Genomic DNA, 16,149 nt, shown 5'->3' with positions numbered 1-16,149 from the left:
CACCTTCAAAACAGTGATGGCCTGTCAAGTCTTCCCCACATGGAATCCCGCTGATGCTCTGACCTCCCCTTCCACATCTTTCTGTATCTAGTTGACCCAGAGGGTCCAGGGTGATCTCATCTCAGGGTCAGGATGGGTGATCATAATTCCAACTGCAACTTTAATCTCCCTTTGGTGTGTGACTCACCTGGCCACAGAATCCACGGCTTAGGGTGTGGATGCCTCTGGGGGCCATTCAGCTGACCAGTCACCCTCCATCTCATGGCTCCCCAGCACCCTATCCTCTGAGTCCCTGAGCTCACAACACACCAACACAGCCACTCACTGGTCCAAACAGGAGATCGGTCATCAGCCCAGACTCCCTTACCTTCACATACTCACCTGATAGGCCACCATGTCCTGTCTGTTGGATGTCATCCTCATTATCCTCCCCTTTCTGCCACCAGGGTCCTGCCACTCAGCACCCTCCTGACTGCGCCTCCTGTCTCTTCCTCTAGCCCAGCCCATTTGGCTTCTTTCCATGGCACCTGTGGGCCAGCAGGGACTTTTTTCTTCTTTTAAATAAGAGAAGCTCTTCATGACAGTCCACTTCTAGCATTCATCTCTAAACATTTTATTATGCCTTCGAATTTTGCCAATCACACATGATAATAGTTGCACTTTTACAATTTCTACCAAAATACACAGTGAAAATGAGCTCATGTCATTATAATTTTCAAAGCCTTTGTGAATTAAAAAATGACTTTCATTTCGTTTTGTATTTGGTAACACTTTCAGTAGATATGGCATTAATCATGACCCGTTTACATATAATTGAAAACCAGGAGAACGTATATGTGCTTGGGGTGTCTGTGGACCCTCCCAAGAATGTCGCAGCTTCCCCAGGCTTTGTGGCCCTCAGGTGGCAACCACAGGCCTGCAGAGTCTCCTGCTCAGGATCTCAACTCCTGTCTGCCCTGTATGTCCAGCCCCTGCCCCACCTGCTTCACACCCCAGTGCCCCTAGATGAACCCTATACTCTTATGTGCCTGTACTTTGCTGTATTCACCTCCACAGTGTGGAAGCCCCCTCAAACATGCCTGTAAAATCAGTCCCTCCTCGGTCTCGGGGTTAATACCACCTTCTTTGAGAAGCATTCTGATGCCCCTGCAGACTAGCTTCTACTGTCTCTCTGCAAAGAGGACATACTTTTGGGAAAATATATCAATCACGTGTAGCTTGCTCTGACCTTCAGAAAAGGTCCCCTTCACATGCTTTTATTCCTCAGATGGGGGCTCCCAGACACAGGACACATGGCCCTTCCTCCTACTTTGCCCTCTTCTCCCTGCTAATTGGTACCTGGATGATACCTGTTTTCCTTTTGCTGAACATAGGCACAAGAGTGAAACAAAAGCAAAACCCAATAAAGGACAGTCATGTGTGTGTGCGTGTGTTCAGGTGTTAGGGATGCTATGATCTGTCACTGGTAGTTGAAGGCCAACGTGAAGATGGTCTCCAAGGATATGAAGGGCAGGGCCTTCAGGATGTCCTCTTCATACTCAAATAAATTGATAAGTGAACACAAAGTGGAACTAGGCAGAAAGACAGGCTCCAAGGCCAGCAGAACTTGGGGACCAGTTACCTGAACTCACAGCCACATGGAGAGGGTTCCTGGCAGGTGTTGGCTGCAGTCTTGGTCCAGATGGGAGAAGGGGGTCCCTGGGCAATGTGGGTAGGATGCTCCTTGGCTTTGCTGGTTGACCAAGGATGGATTTTCAGGTCATCCCTAGTTGGGTGAGAGCTGCTGAGGGGAGTGGTCAAAGACTGTATTTCTGGTCCCACTGGCAAAAGAGCATGTCAGGAGGTCTCCAAATGGAGGGGACTGCACCCACTATACCAACTACTTGGCTTTCCCTTTCCAAGACAGTGCTTTGTCGTATTACCTCAGTTGAGTCACTTCTGACCTGAACTTGGGAGAAAATGTACTAAAAGTGCTCATGTAACTATGTTTTGTCTTTGCCTAGTTTCACAGAAGGTGGAGAAACATTCTCCATAAGGCCCGTTCTAGGGTTTCCTCTCAGTCTAACAGCTGGCTGTGTAACATTAGTTAGCAGTCGGTGGTAGTCACTCCAGAAGCATCCCTGAGGGCACATGTCCTTCCTGTCCTGCTGCTCTGGAGCCTTTACGCTTCCAGCACAATGAGAACTTAGATGCTTGTTTGGACCCCTTGGCACCTAAATCGTCTTCATAGTCTGAGCATCAATAACACTCTGACAGGTGCTGGGTAATAACCTGTTCAGGTGTTAATTTTAAGATGAGAACCAATATGTGGCTGATGGGAGGGGACTGAGGAAGCAAATACCATACATGATGTTTTACCATGGAAATCAGGAAGCCTGATGCTACTGGATTTATATTTCACCAGATCCTGCTGGCTGGGCCTGAGTTCCATTTTGAGTCTGCTGAAGTATCGAGAGAGGTACTTGTGGGGACTTAGGACCCTGCTGTCTACAGTGTCACCAACCGTAGCAATGACAATGGAAATAGTTTGGCTTGGGTTTATTTATCGGAGATTTAATTGATAAAAATCACACACACACAGACACACACACAATCACACAATCACCCAGAACCCCCAGACAGTGCCCTCCACTCTGACTTCCTCACACCCTACAGTCCCTTCCCTCTTCTCATCTTTCTGAGTTCCTGCTTTTCACTCTCGATGAACTCTCAGTCCAGACCATGGAGCCAGGAGGTCTGTATGCGGGCTTGTCTTGTTCATGAATGATGGAAACCAGACCTGGTGACTCATAAGTAGATTTTCAAAGCATTTATTTGATCAACATAATTTGCCTCCTCTGTCATTTTATTTCAGGATCTGAGGGATGAAGATAGATGTGGGGAGTGCCTGCTGTTGGGACAACCTCCCCTGGTTGTTAAGACTGGTCCTTACCCAGGTTAGCTGGTCTTTGTGTTGGCAGAAACCAGGCCCTTGCCTGCACCACCTCACAATCACCTCCATGCTGATGGGTGCTGGGCATCAAGTGTGTCTATTTCAAAATGGGGAAAAGTAGTAAGGGGTCAATTATTGATTAGATAAACAATGTTTAGGTGAAACAAGTAAATTTTTTCTTATAAAATATTGGTGGAGGAGACCAGGGAACAGAGAGGGTAGATAAGAGGAGAAAATGTTTGGGTGATATTATAATATCTGACAATTATGAAGGGCATTCATTTCTTGAGCATGAAGAATATTTTACTTATTTCCATAACCTGTCTAAATCTTCTCTAAATCACACTGTGATATAAATGAACACAGACATATAATACAATGTTTCTCCTAACCTCACCTCACCCATGTGAGCACATATTAGATTAGCTGTTATTATTTTTAGAGAAATGGAAAGACTAATTTGCTAAGGAAGGAACTCTAGGACTTAGTGGTAGAACTGTTACTCAGCAAGGGTATTTTAGGCCTGAATTTCCTTTTTCCCTTCCTGCTCTTGTACAGAAGATGTAGAAGAACCTTTAAAAACCCCAGTGGGGTTGTACTAATTCAAGGATCTATTTCTGTATATCAAGCCGCCCCCTCACTTAGCTTCAGGGCTCAAACAATAGCTGCTTATTCCACTCTTGTGATCCAGTGGGTTGACTGGGCACAGCTGGGCAGTTCTGCTGAGGTCACATGCAGCTGCAACCTTCCTTGGGAGACTGTCTAGAGAACCCTCAGGTCTCTCACTGTTCCCGCAAATCTTCCAGACTGAGTTTCTTTGCAGCGTGGAGACTGACTTCTGCAAACATGTGTGCAAGGGCTTACCAAGCCTGTTTGCACTGTGCTTTTTAATGTCTCTGGGTCCAAGCAAGTCCCGAGGCCAAGTCCAGAGACAGTTCGGGTGGGAGGGGTAAGTGTTCCACAAGTACGTGAACACTGGTAGGGGGTGTTCTTGGGGCCCACTGACTGGGTTGATGAGGGGGAAGAGGGGCCCTGAGGCTGCCAGGGCTGGTGCAGCCCATTGCTCATGTCTGTCCTGGGTGAAGTGTGGTGGAGAATCCGGCTGGTCAGGCAGCTAGGACTTCTGCAGATAAAAAGTGTACTTGTCACTCACGTTGTTTTCTTTGGGATCAGTTCAAGTGGGCAACACAATGTGCTGCCTACAACTCTCACTGAATCTTCCTCCTCTGGGCAGAGAGCACCTGCCTAAAATGGGTGAAAATTGGCACCTGGCCAAGTGTATGGTGTGCTGGATGACAATGAATATGTTTCCACTCTTTCCTTGTGCCCCTTTCCAGCCAAAGGGGCAGATTCCAGTTGCACTGGGACAAATGTAGAGCACAGGGTAAATAAAGCACTTTTAAAAACCTTTTGTTAAGACTATCACCATAATGGGACTTCCCTGGTGTTCCCGTGGTTAAGAATCTGCCTGCCCATGCAGGGGACATGGGTTCCAGCCTTGGATCAGGAAGATCCCATATGCCGCGAAGCAACTAAGCCCTTGTGCCACAACTACTGAGCCCAACTCTAGCGCTCATGTTCTGCAACATGAGAGAAGCTGCTGCAGTGAGAAGCCCACGCACTGCAACTAGAGAAAGCCCTTGTGCAGCAATGAAGAGCCAGCACAGCCTAAATAAATAAATAAGTAAATAAAGCCAGACTGTTGCCATGATGAGCATGATTGACAGTGGTGAAGTCTACACAGAACTGAGACCACCCTGCACCCAGTCCCAGGGGAGCAGAGCTGGGCTCCAGAGGACCTGCTCCCCTGTCTCCCTCCCCCAGGCACCGTTATCAGTGGTCATGCCCGGGGTCCCATCTGGATAGAAACTGACTGTGAGATTGGAGTCAGATTTGACTCTGATTTGACTTCTGTTGTTCTCCTGCTGTGCCCTGTCCACACTTTTGAGACATTAGCTTGCTTTTCTCTTGCGTGCAGTCTGCAATATGCCCCCATTTGGGATTTAAAGGAGAGTGAGCCCTGGGGGAGGAGCCATGGCTAGGCCATTGGAGGACACGGAGTTAGGGGTCAGGGACGGCCAGTGTGACCAGGATTCCTGGGGCCTCACCTTGCCTTTGCCACTGACCAGCTCTCGATGTTTAATTTCTTTGAGCTTTAACTTCTTCAACTCGACCAGGAACTAAAGCTATGAACTCTCCACTGTCTCTTGTCTGTATAATTTTAAGATAATCACACTTTTTTTCAGCCTTGATCTGCATCAGCTTAGGAGTTGTCATCTTAACTAAAACCAATGTCCAGTTAAGAAATCATTAATTCTCAGCAACCTCCAAGTGCAGAAAATGATGCCTTGAGACTATTGGGATTAGTAGGCTGGGGGCTGCTCCCTGTGTCCTCTACGTCAGAGGCGTGGAGGGAAGAGGCAACTGTGCTTCTTCTGAGCATGGCAAACTGACTCCTGGGGAAATATAAGCTTTTCCAGGAAGACAGAAAAGCTCTCACTTTCTGATGCATGATCCGATCAGCAAGTGACTTTTCCTTAATCAAAACTTGTGAACAGCTCAATGACAGAGCTATGGGTACATATATACAATGGGATACTACTCAACCATTAAAAGGAATGATAATGCCATTTGAAGCAACATGGATGGACCTAGAGGTTATCATACTGAGTGAAATAAGTCAGACAGAGAAGGAGAAATATCATGACACCCCTTGTGTATGGAATCTAAAAAGAAATGATACAAAGGAACTTATTTTCAACACAGAAACAGATTCACAGACTTAGAGAATGATACAGTTGCTAGGGAGGAAGGATGAGGGGAAGTGTGTTAGGCAGTCTGGGACTGACCTGTACTTACTGCTCTATTTAAAATGGACAACCAGCAAGGTCCGACTGTATATAGCACAGGGAACTCTGCTTAATGTTATGGGGCAGTCTGGATGAGAGGGGAGTTTGGGGGAGAGTGGATACATGTATATGTGTGACTGAGTCCCTTTGCTGTCCACCTGAAATCATCACAACACTGTTAATCAGCTATGTGTGCTGCATGGGAAATCGCTTCAGTCCTGTCCGACTCTTTGTAACACTATCAGCTGTAGCCCACCAGGCTCCTCTGTTCATGGGATTCTGCAGGCAAGAATACTGGAGTGGGTTGCCATGCCCTCCTCCAGGGGATCTTCCCAATCCAGGGATCAAACCTGTGAGTTCTGTATTGCAGGAGGATTCTTTATCGCTGTGCCCCTGGGGTGATCAGCTATACTCCAATATAAAATGAAAAGTTAAAAAAAAAATGAAGAGAAAAAAAAAACTTGTGAAAAGTTAAAGGAAAAAAGAAAAAAATGGAAAAGGGAGAAGGGTACAATAGTACAAAATAGAGAAAATAATGAAGCAAATTAAAGTGAACTGATGCCATGAGGTCTGTTGGTTGCTATCTCCATCAAGAAAAGAGTTTCTCAGGGACCTGACTGTGCCGTCCGTGTGACACTGGAGGCACAGAGCCCTTGCCCTTTAAGAACTCAGTCTTCTGGATGTGGAAAGTTATGTAGAGAGGAATACGCTCCCTCTTTGATCTATTCTTGCTGAGATTTCCCAAGTTAATTAGTCTCTCTTGGGGAGATGGTGTTATCTCTTACTGACTCAGTAACAATTAACTTTTAACAAACTAACCAAGACTTTTCAACCACAAATATGCCATGGTTTATTTTGAGTTCCTCTTCACTTTCTGCCATAAGGGTAGAAAGTGAAGAGGAACTCAAAAGCCTCTTGTTGAAAGTGAAAGAGGAGAGTGAAAAGGTTGGCTTGAAGCTCAACATTCAGAAAACAAAGATCATGGCATCTGGTCCCATCACTTCATGGGAAATAGATGGAAAAACAGTGAAGACAGTGTCAGACTTTATTTTTTGGGGCTCCAAAATCACTGCTGATGCTGATTGCAACCATGAAATTAAAAGACGCGTACTCCTTGGAAGGAAAGTTATGACCAACCTTGATAATATATTGAAAAGCAGAGACATTACCTTGCCAACAAAGGTCTGTCTAGTCAAGGCTATAGTTTTTCCCATGGTCATGTATGGATGTGAGAGCTGGACTGTGAAGAAAGCTGATCGCCAAGGAATTGATGCTTTTGAACTGTGGTGTTGGAGAAGACTCTTGAGAGTCCCTTGTACCGCCAGGAGATCCAACCAGTCCATTCTAAGGGAGATCAATCCTGGGTGTTCATTGGAAGGACTGATGCTAAAGCTGAAACTGCAGTACTTTGGCCACCTCATGCAACGAGTTGACTCACTGGAAAAGACTCTGATGCTGGGAAAGGTTAGGGGCGGGAGGAGAAGGGGACGACAGAGAATGAGATGGCTGGATGGCATCACCGACCCTGTGGACATGGATTTGAGTGAACTCCGGGAGTTGGTGATGGACAGGGAGGCCTGGCGTGCTGTGATTCATGGGGTCGCAGAGAGTCGGACACGACTGAGCGACTGAACTGAACTGAAGCAATATCATAATGTCCTTAATAGACAAAAATGGGTGAGTCCTCAAGTACTTATTAACTGGGGACCTTTATCCCCAAAGCACTGTGTTGAATGCAGGTCTGCTAGGCCTCCAAGAGTATGAGGATTTAATGGGTAATGAATGCTGGTGGTCATCCCTCACCGTGGCCGAGCCTGCTCTGTTCCAGAGGGTAGGGGAAGAGTGACGGGAACTGAACGCCAAGTGAGAAGTTACCTTAGGAAAACTATTATTAAGAACTGCTTATTTTAATACCTTTTGGGTCATAAGTCTAAAATATTCTCTGTCCTCAACAAGTATGACCTCGTTGTTTATCCATTTTATATATGCTTAGGCCCGTTAACCCCAAGCTACCACTCCATCCCTCCTCTAATTCCCTTCCTTTGCAATCTCCTTTGATAAACCATAATGGAAAAGAATATAGAAAAAAGAATGTGTATAATTATATATATATATATATATATATATATATAGTATAACTAAGTCACTCACATATTGGAGGACGGCTGATTAACAGTGTTGTGATGATTTCAAATGGACAGCAAAGGGACTCAGCCGTACATATACATGTGTCCATTCTCCCCCAAACTCCCCTCCCATCCAGGCTGCCCCAAAACATTAAGCAGAGTTCCCTGTGCTGTACCGTAGGACCTATACAGTCCTATACAGTAGGACCTTGTTGGTTATTCACTGAAAATAGTGCAGCAAAGTGATTCAGTTACACATATACCACTGCGTGTTTGACAACATTATGTCAACCGTGCTTCAGTTAAAAAAATTAAAAATTAAAAGTGTTCTCATTATAAGAACATTGGAAAAACTAGAAAACTAGAAAGGAGGAAAGCAGCCACAGTCCCGTCCCCCCGTCGACCCTTTCCTCCAGTCCTTTCTCTTGTGCGCCGCGCTTCCTCTTCACTGTCTGTCCTTGTTTCCCGTGTGTCATCACACGTGTCTGTCTTTGAACTGATGAGTTTAAACTCCCTTTCTACATTGACGGGAGGTGGGGAACCTCCTCAGGGCCTCTGCCTTGGACAGCTCACTTCGGCTGAGACATGTTTTGACTTTTGTCTTGTGAATGTTCTTTAATCTTTCACAATAGTTTCTTCCAAGTGAGGGACACAGCGCCCCCACCCCCTGCCCCAGTTTCCTCCATATGTGAACATCATGCTGACCACCGGCCCGTAGGTCCTGGGGCCCAGGGAACTTTCACCTAAGCTCCAACTCCTGATAGGAGGGCTTCTCCCCACTCCTCTGAACACCTGCCTCCTTACTGGTGACAGATATTTATTGTATGGTGCAACTGGCCAGCATCCGATGTTTTATCTCCATTCTTAAGCAGCGTGAAAAGGAAGTTCAAGTCCAGGCTGGCTGTACAGACTGAAGAGTCCATGTTGCCCTGTGGGTGGGTAGCCTTTCCAGGGGCTCCTTTCCAGGCTAAGCTCCCTCTGGGTACCCATCACAGTAAGTATGAGAGGGTACCCACAAAGGCACAGGGATGCTCATTTGGAAAGAGCTGTTGTTATCCTCCGTTCCCCGCCCCAAGGTTCTATAACCCTTTAGGATGCAGCCATGCTGAGAATGGAACACAGCCTCAATTCCATGTGGAGCTAGCATGATATTCAGGAAGTATATATTTTTTAAGAGCCAAAAAACTTTGTGACTGCCATGTTGCCTGCCTGCCCAGTGTGAGAAGCAGTCAGTGCTCCAGTTCAGGAGAACTGGACTGCAGGATGCAGAATGTCCTGTAATGGCTGAGGGTTGGCAGCTGAGTGGGCACCTGATGGGAGGAGTGCTAGTCTTCTCACCACAGTCCGCCAGATAGCTGTGGGCAGCACAGGTGTCAGCAGAGAGCATCTCTGTTGGTCAGAGAAGATTTAGGCCCACACTATTCTACAGAAACATTGAAGAGGGATGTAACTATTGGGAGCTGGGTGACTCTGCAGGTTTACAAGATCAAAAGGTGATGCAACCATGTGATGCCCACAGAGGGCACATGTAACGCAGCCCATGGTGGTCCTGCTAGGGATGTGAGGTCATTGAAGTGACAGGTTCAAGTCTGTGACTCGATCGATGCACAACAGTCTTGTACAGAAATTACTCTCTTCTAAATTAGTTTCTGGAAGGTGGTGAGGGAGGTAAATTAGGAGTTTGGGATTAAAGATACCTGTGCCTGTGTATAAAGTACATACTCAACAAGGACCTCTTGTATAGCATAGGGAACTCAATATTCTGTAACAACTTATAAGGGAAAGGAACGTGAAAAAAAATAGATACTTGTCTATGTGTAATGGAATCACTTTGCTGCACACCTGAAACTAGCACAACACTGTAAATCGATTAAAACTCAATGTAAATTAACAATTTAAAAAGCAAGCAAAAAACCAAATTGCTTTGGGTTTAACTGTGAAGGAGAAGGCCTTGTTCTCACTGCTCTGAGACTTGGCTGAGGGTCTGAAGAGTCACAATGCAGGGGGCTAAGAGGTCAGACAGATCAGCTCTGAAGTCCAGGGCTCTGTATTCTGTGACTGTAGGACTGTGAGCACTACCTTTCTATGCCTCAGTTTCTTCCATAAAAAAAAAAATCCTCCTCCCAAGGACAGCTTTGAGAGTAAACCAAATTAAAAAACCAGTAAGGAGTTCTAGAGAAGAAAACCTCTCATGCTCACTGATGTTTGACGTGGTTACCAGGCTTCCAGTCTTCTAAAAACTCACCAGGTAGTGGGAATTTGGTGGCCCAGTGCTTACTGGGGATGGTCCTGGGTTTGGTTCAACTCATTTTAGGGTTCTAGCTAGGCATGGATGTGATTGCCAGGAGAAGTACAGCAGGAGCGTTGGTGGAGACTTGCCCTGCTCCTCAGGAAGCTGGATCTTAAAGGGGGCCCTTGTGATCGTTGACTGTCCTTCCCTCTCTCTCCATGTTAGCTCAACTTCTCCAGGAAGCAGATCATGAGCTGGGGTTGGAGGTGTGGGTGGTTTACTAGGGGAGTGATGTCTGTGGCAGACAGAGGAGAGGAAGCAGGCTGTGTGGGGTCCCCAGGATAGAGATGGAGGTGGGATAGTCTTGGTCAATCCAAGGGAACCCTGGGTTCCTTCAAGGCAGCCCCACCTGGGGCAGGAAGAGCCAGGCCCTGGGGTCCTCCCTGCTGGGTCAGCTGGGGTTGCCTGGACAGCGTGTGGCCTCAGCCTGCAGGGCTGCTCCCTGTGCCCCTCCCATCTGGGATGCCCGCTCCATCTGGAGATGCCCACTCCATCTGGGTGGTGGGGAATGACGGGAGCCCTGTGGCCGCCGCCCTGACCAAATGGACTCAGACCTGAGCAGTTCATGTTTTCATAGCTTGGTGGTGATAACCGTGATTGTGTATTGGACTCTGGTATGTGCTTGACAGAGTTTCAAATTATCGTATTTAAGCTTCAAAACAACTGTGAGTTCGTTTTTATTTTCAACATTTGAAAGTGAGAATTAATCTTAGAGAGCTTAAGCAGCTTGTCCAAATTCCATGTCTAGAAAATGGCAGAGCCAAGGAAACTGAACACAGGAAATAAGGTCATTAATGAGGGTAGAGACTTGCCTAATATTCTTACAAATGTAGAAGATGTGCATTCAGATAGCATGGGGGTTTTGTCCTGGTTGTAGAAGGACTAGTGTCCTCAGAGCCGCTTTCTTCCAGAGTATTGGCCTGAAAATACCCGCTCATGGTATGTCAGATTCAGAAAATGAGCACAGGGGCAGTAGGTAATTGGGAGGAGGTGGGGAGGGAGAAAAGAATGGACCGCATTTTGAAATAAAACTGGCAAAATTAATTACCCCTGTAGAATTAATGGTTATAAATAAGTTAGAAATAAGAATTAGAGGTGAGAGGATTTCCTGGTGGTTCAGAGGCAAAAAATCCATCTGCTTGCCAATGGAAGAGACATGGGTTTGAGCCTTGGTCTGGGAAGACCCCACATGCCGCCAAACAACTAAGCCCAGGAGCCACAACTAATGAGTCTGTGCTCTAGAGCCCCGGAACCACAGCCGTTGAGCCCATGCACTCAACTGCTGAAGCCTGTGTACTCTAAAGCCTGTGCTCTACAGCAAGAGAAGCCACTGCAACAAGAAACCTACACATGGTAAGGAAGAGCAGCACCCGCTCACTGCAACTAGAGAAAAGCCTGTGCACCAAAAAACACCCAGCAGAGCTGAAAATTCATTTTAGAAAGTTTGTTTTTAATAAAAAAGAATTAAAGCCCAAACCAAACAATACTGGATGACGGCACTGGCTTCTAGAAGCCTGTCTCATTTGAGTCTGCTGATGTGCCCAGTGCCTTTTATGCCGTCTGTTGGGCAGTTTCCACGGTGATGAACATGGAAACATGGGACGCCCTTGGGCCACTGGGACAATCGCTTCCATCTCAGGCCTCGGTCGACCAGCCGCATTCTGTCTCTGAGGTGGTGTTGTACTTGGACTTTCAGAAAGTGGTGCAGTGAAGTGAAATGAAGTCACTCAGTCGTGTCCGACTCTTTGCGACCCCATGGACTGTAGCCTACCAGGCTCTGTCCGTGGGATTCTCCAGGCAAGAATACTGAAGTGGGTTGCCATTTCCTTCTCCAGGGGATCTTCCCAACCCGGAGATTGAACCCGCATCCCCCACTTTGCAGGTAGATGCTTTACCCTCTGAACCACCAGGGAAGCCCTCAGAAAGTGGTAAGAAATTTATCTTCTGCTTTGAACCTGATAATATTCCAGGGAGTGTCGTCAGAACTCCATTTCACTAACCTAGATCAGGGGCTTCCCAGGTGGCGCAGTGGTAAAGAATCTGCCTGCAGTGCAGGAGACCCAGGTTCGATCCCTGGGTCTGGAAGATCCCCTGGAGTAGGAAATGGCAACCCATTCCAGTACTCTGGCCTGGAAAATTCCCTGGACACAGGAAGCTGGTAGGCTACAGCCCATGGAGTTGCAGAGTCGGACACCACTGAGTGACCAAGCAGGCACACACACAACTTAGACCAGGCCTCTCTGATGCCCAACGGTCCTTACTGAGCCAGGACCTGGGAGGACTGGCCCTTTCCCATCTGTTCACAGACTAAATGGAGCCACTGAAGTTCATCTGAAGCCTGCTGACAGGTAATGGAGAGGAAACATCTGTCACCCGGTGTTTACGGTGCAATTGTGATGGCCCCTCACAGAGGTGACTATAAATAGGTAAACCCCTTCCCCCTGTTTCACACAGCTCACCCTCCTGTTCCTACATGCTCAATACTGAGAACAGACACCAGGATTCCTATGCTGAGGAGTCAAGTGAGGGAGAAATGATTGCTTTATTCTTGTGAAGGTGGGGTATCTGTCCAAACAGCCCTTCTGGGGGAGGAAAGGTGTCAACCTGCACCAGACAAGGTGAGGCCATGGTTGGGGATGGGCCAGTTGAACTTGACAGTGGTTCAAGAGATGACCTCCAAACAAGGCCTGCCATGCAATAGTTGGGACATACTTACACTAAAAAATTATTTGTTTTCTGTATGAAATAAAAAAAAAAAAATTCTGCACAGTTTGTGGGATCTTAGTTCCCCAAACAGGGAGTGAACCCATGCCCTTGGGAGCTGAAGCATGGAGTCCTAACCACTTTACCACCAGGGAATTTCCTAAAGTTCAAAGCTTTTTGACTTTGTATTTTAATCTGAGTATTACCTGTATTTATGTATTTTAAAATCCTGTGTTTTATCTGGTAGCCTGACACTAACCAGTCTTTGAAACTGAAGAACAGACCCAGTGTCAGCCCAGAGGGGTCTACAGAAAGGTGGTTTGGCAGTGGAGTCAGTTAGAGATTACAGATCAAAGCAACAGCTTTTGAGTTGTTGGAATCAATAGAAGTTATTGGCTGATGGAAACATACCAGGTGCAAGGTCACAGCGTCTGATGAAGGCAGGGCAGACACTACCAAGGGAAATCAAAGGGGCAGGTACTATCCACATGTCTATGTCAAGGCAACCAAGACTCCCAGAGTGCAGGAGACCTTCCACAGGAAGCACAAGTGATGACATTGGGACTTGAATCAGAGGAGTCTGCCTCCCCAGGCCACACCTTGCAGATCTTGGTACCCTGATTAGAGAGCTTTGCTCTGCCATCTATTTATAAAAATAGATGCTTAGAAACTTAAACATATCTGAAGACAATTCTTCTCTGAGTGGGTTAGGGTTGGGTTAATGGAGGGGAAAATCAAACTTATCAGATCTTCTTTCAATTCAGTTCAGTTCAGTTCAGTTGCTGAGTCGTGTCCGACTCTTTGCGACCCCATGAATCACAGCACGCCAGGCCTCCCTGTCCATCACCAACTCCCGGAGTTCACTCAGACTCATGTCCATTGAGTCGGTGATGCCATCCAGCCATCTCATTCTCTGTCGTCCCCATCTCCTCCCACCCCCAATCCCTCCCAGCATCAGACTCTTTTCCAGTGAGTCAACTCGTCGCATAAGGTGGCCAAAGTATTGCAGTTTCAGCTTTAGCATCAGTCCTTCCAATGAACACCCAGGATTGATCTCCTTTAGGATGGACAGGTTGGATCTCCTTGCAGCCCAAGGGACTCTCAAGAGTATTCTCCAGCACCACAGTTCAAAAGCATCAATTCTTCAGTGATCAGCTTTCTTCACAGTCCAACTCTCACATCCATACATGACCATGGAAAAAACCATAGCCTTGACTAGACGGACCTTGGTTGGCAAAGTAATGTCTCTGATTTTTAATATGCTATCTAGGTTAGTCATAACTTTCCTTCCAAGGAGTAAGCATCTTTTAATTTCCTGGCTACAATCAGCATCTGCAGTGATTTTGGAGCCCCAAAAAATAAAGTCTGACATTGTTTCCACCGTTTCCCCATCTATTTCTCATGAAGTGATGGGACCAGATGCCATGATCTTCGTTTTCTGAATGTTGAGCTTCAAGCCAAACTTTTCACTCTCCTCTTTCACTTTCATCAAGAGGATTTTTATTTTATTTTATTTTTGTTGTTGTTAAGTTTAATTTATTTTTTTTTTTACAATATTATATTGGTTGGTTTTGCCCTACATTGACATGAATTCGCCCCAGGTGTACATGAGTTCCCCCTCCTGAACCCCCCTCTCACCCCCCTCCTCCCTTTATCCTCCCTCTGGGTCATCCCTGCACACCAGCCCCGAGTATCCTGTAACATGCATTGACCCTGAACTGCTGATTCGTTTCACATATGGCAACATACATGTTTCAATGTCATTCTCTCAAAACATCCCACCCTCACCCTCTCCCACAAAGTCCCAAAGACTGTTCGATACAACTGTGTCTCTTTTGCTGTCTCATATACAGGGTTATATTTCCGTCTTTCTAAATTCCATATATATGTGTTAGTATACTGTATTGGTGCGTTTCTTTCTGCTAACTTCACTCTGTATAATAGGCTCCAGTTTCATCCACCTCATTAGATCTGATTCAAATGCATTCTTTTTAATGGCTGAGTAATACTCCATTGTGTATATGTACCACAGCTTTCTTATCCATTCATCTGCAGATGGATATCTAGGTTGCTTCCATGTCCTGGCTATTATAAACAGTGCTGCGATGAACATTGGAGTACATGTGCCTCTTTCAATTCTGGTTTCCTCGGTGTGTATGCCCAGAAGTGCGATTGCTGGATCATATGGCAGTTCTATTTCCAGTTTTTTTGAGGAATCTCCACACTGTTCTCCATAGTGGCTGTACTAGTTTGCATTCCCACCAACAGTGTAAGAGGGTTCCCTTCTCTCCACACCCTCTCCAGTATTTACTGCATGTAGACTTTTGGATAGCAGCCATTCTGACTGGTGTGAAATGGTATCTCATTGTGGTTTTGATTTGCATTTCTCTGATTATGAGGGATGTTGAGCATTTTTTCATGTGTTTGTTAGCCATCTTTATGTCTTCTTTGGAGAAATGTCTGTTTAGATCTTTGGCCCATTTTTTGATTGGGTCATTTATTTTTCTGGAATTGAGCTGCAGGAGCTGCTTATATATTTTGGAGATTAATCCTTTATCAGTTGCTTCATTTGCTATTATTTTCTCCCATTCTGAAGGCTGTCTTTTCACCTTACTTATAGTTTCCTTTGCTGTGCAGAAGCTTTTGATTTTAATTGGGTCCCATTCATTTACTTTTGCTTTTATTTCCAATATTCTGGGAGGTGGGTCTTGGAGGATCCTGCTGTGATTTATGTCGGAGAGTGTTTTGCCTATGTTCTCCTCTAGGAGTTTTATAGTTTCTGGTCTTACATTTAGCTCTCTAATCCATTTTGAGTTTATTTTGGTGTATGGTGTTAGGAAGTGTTCTAGTTACATTCTTTTACAAGTGGCTGACCAGTTTTCCCAGCACCACTTGTTAAAGAGACTGTCTTTTCTCCATTGTACATTCTTGCCTCCTTTGTCAAAGATAAGGTGTCCATAGGTGCGTGGATTTATCTCTGGGCTTTCTATTTTGTTCCATTGATCTATATTTCTGTCTTTATGCCAGTACCATACTGTCTTGATGACTGTGGCTTTGTAGTAGAGCCTGAAGTCTGGCAGGTTAATTCCCCCAGTTCCATTCTTCTTCCTCAAGATTGCTTTGGCTATTCGAGGTTTTTTGTATTTCCATACAAATTGTGAGATTATTTGTTCTAGTTCTGTGAAAAATATTGTTGGTAGCTTGATAGGGATTGCATTGAATGTATAAATTACTTTGGGTAGTATACTC

The sequence above is a fragment of the Moschus berezovskii genome, chromosome 12 (genome assembly GCF_049115385.1).
Source record: "Moschus berezovskii isolate FMDL1 chromosome 12, NW_MosBer_1.0, whole genome shotgun sequence".
Lineage (NCBI taxonomy): Eukaryota > Metazoa > Chordata > Mammalia > Artiodactyla > Moschidae > Moschus > Moschus berezovskii.
This window is presented reverse-complemented; position numbering follows the sequence as displayed.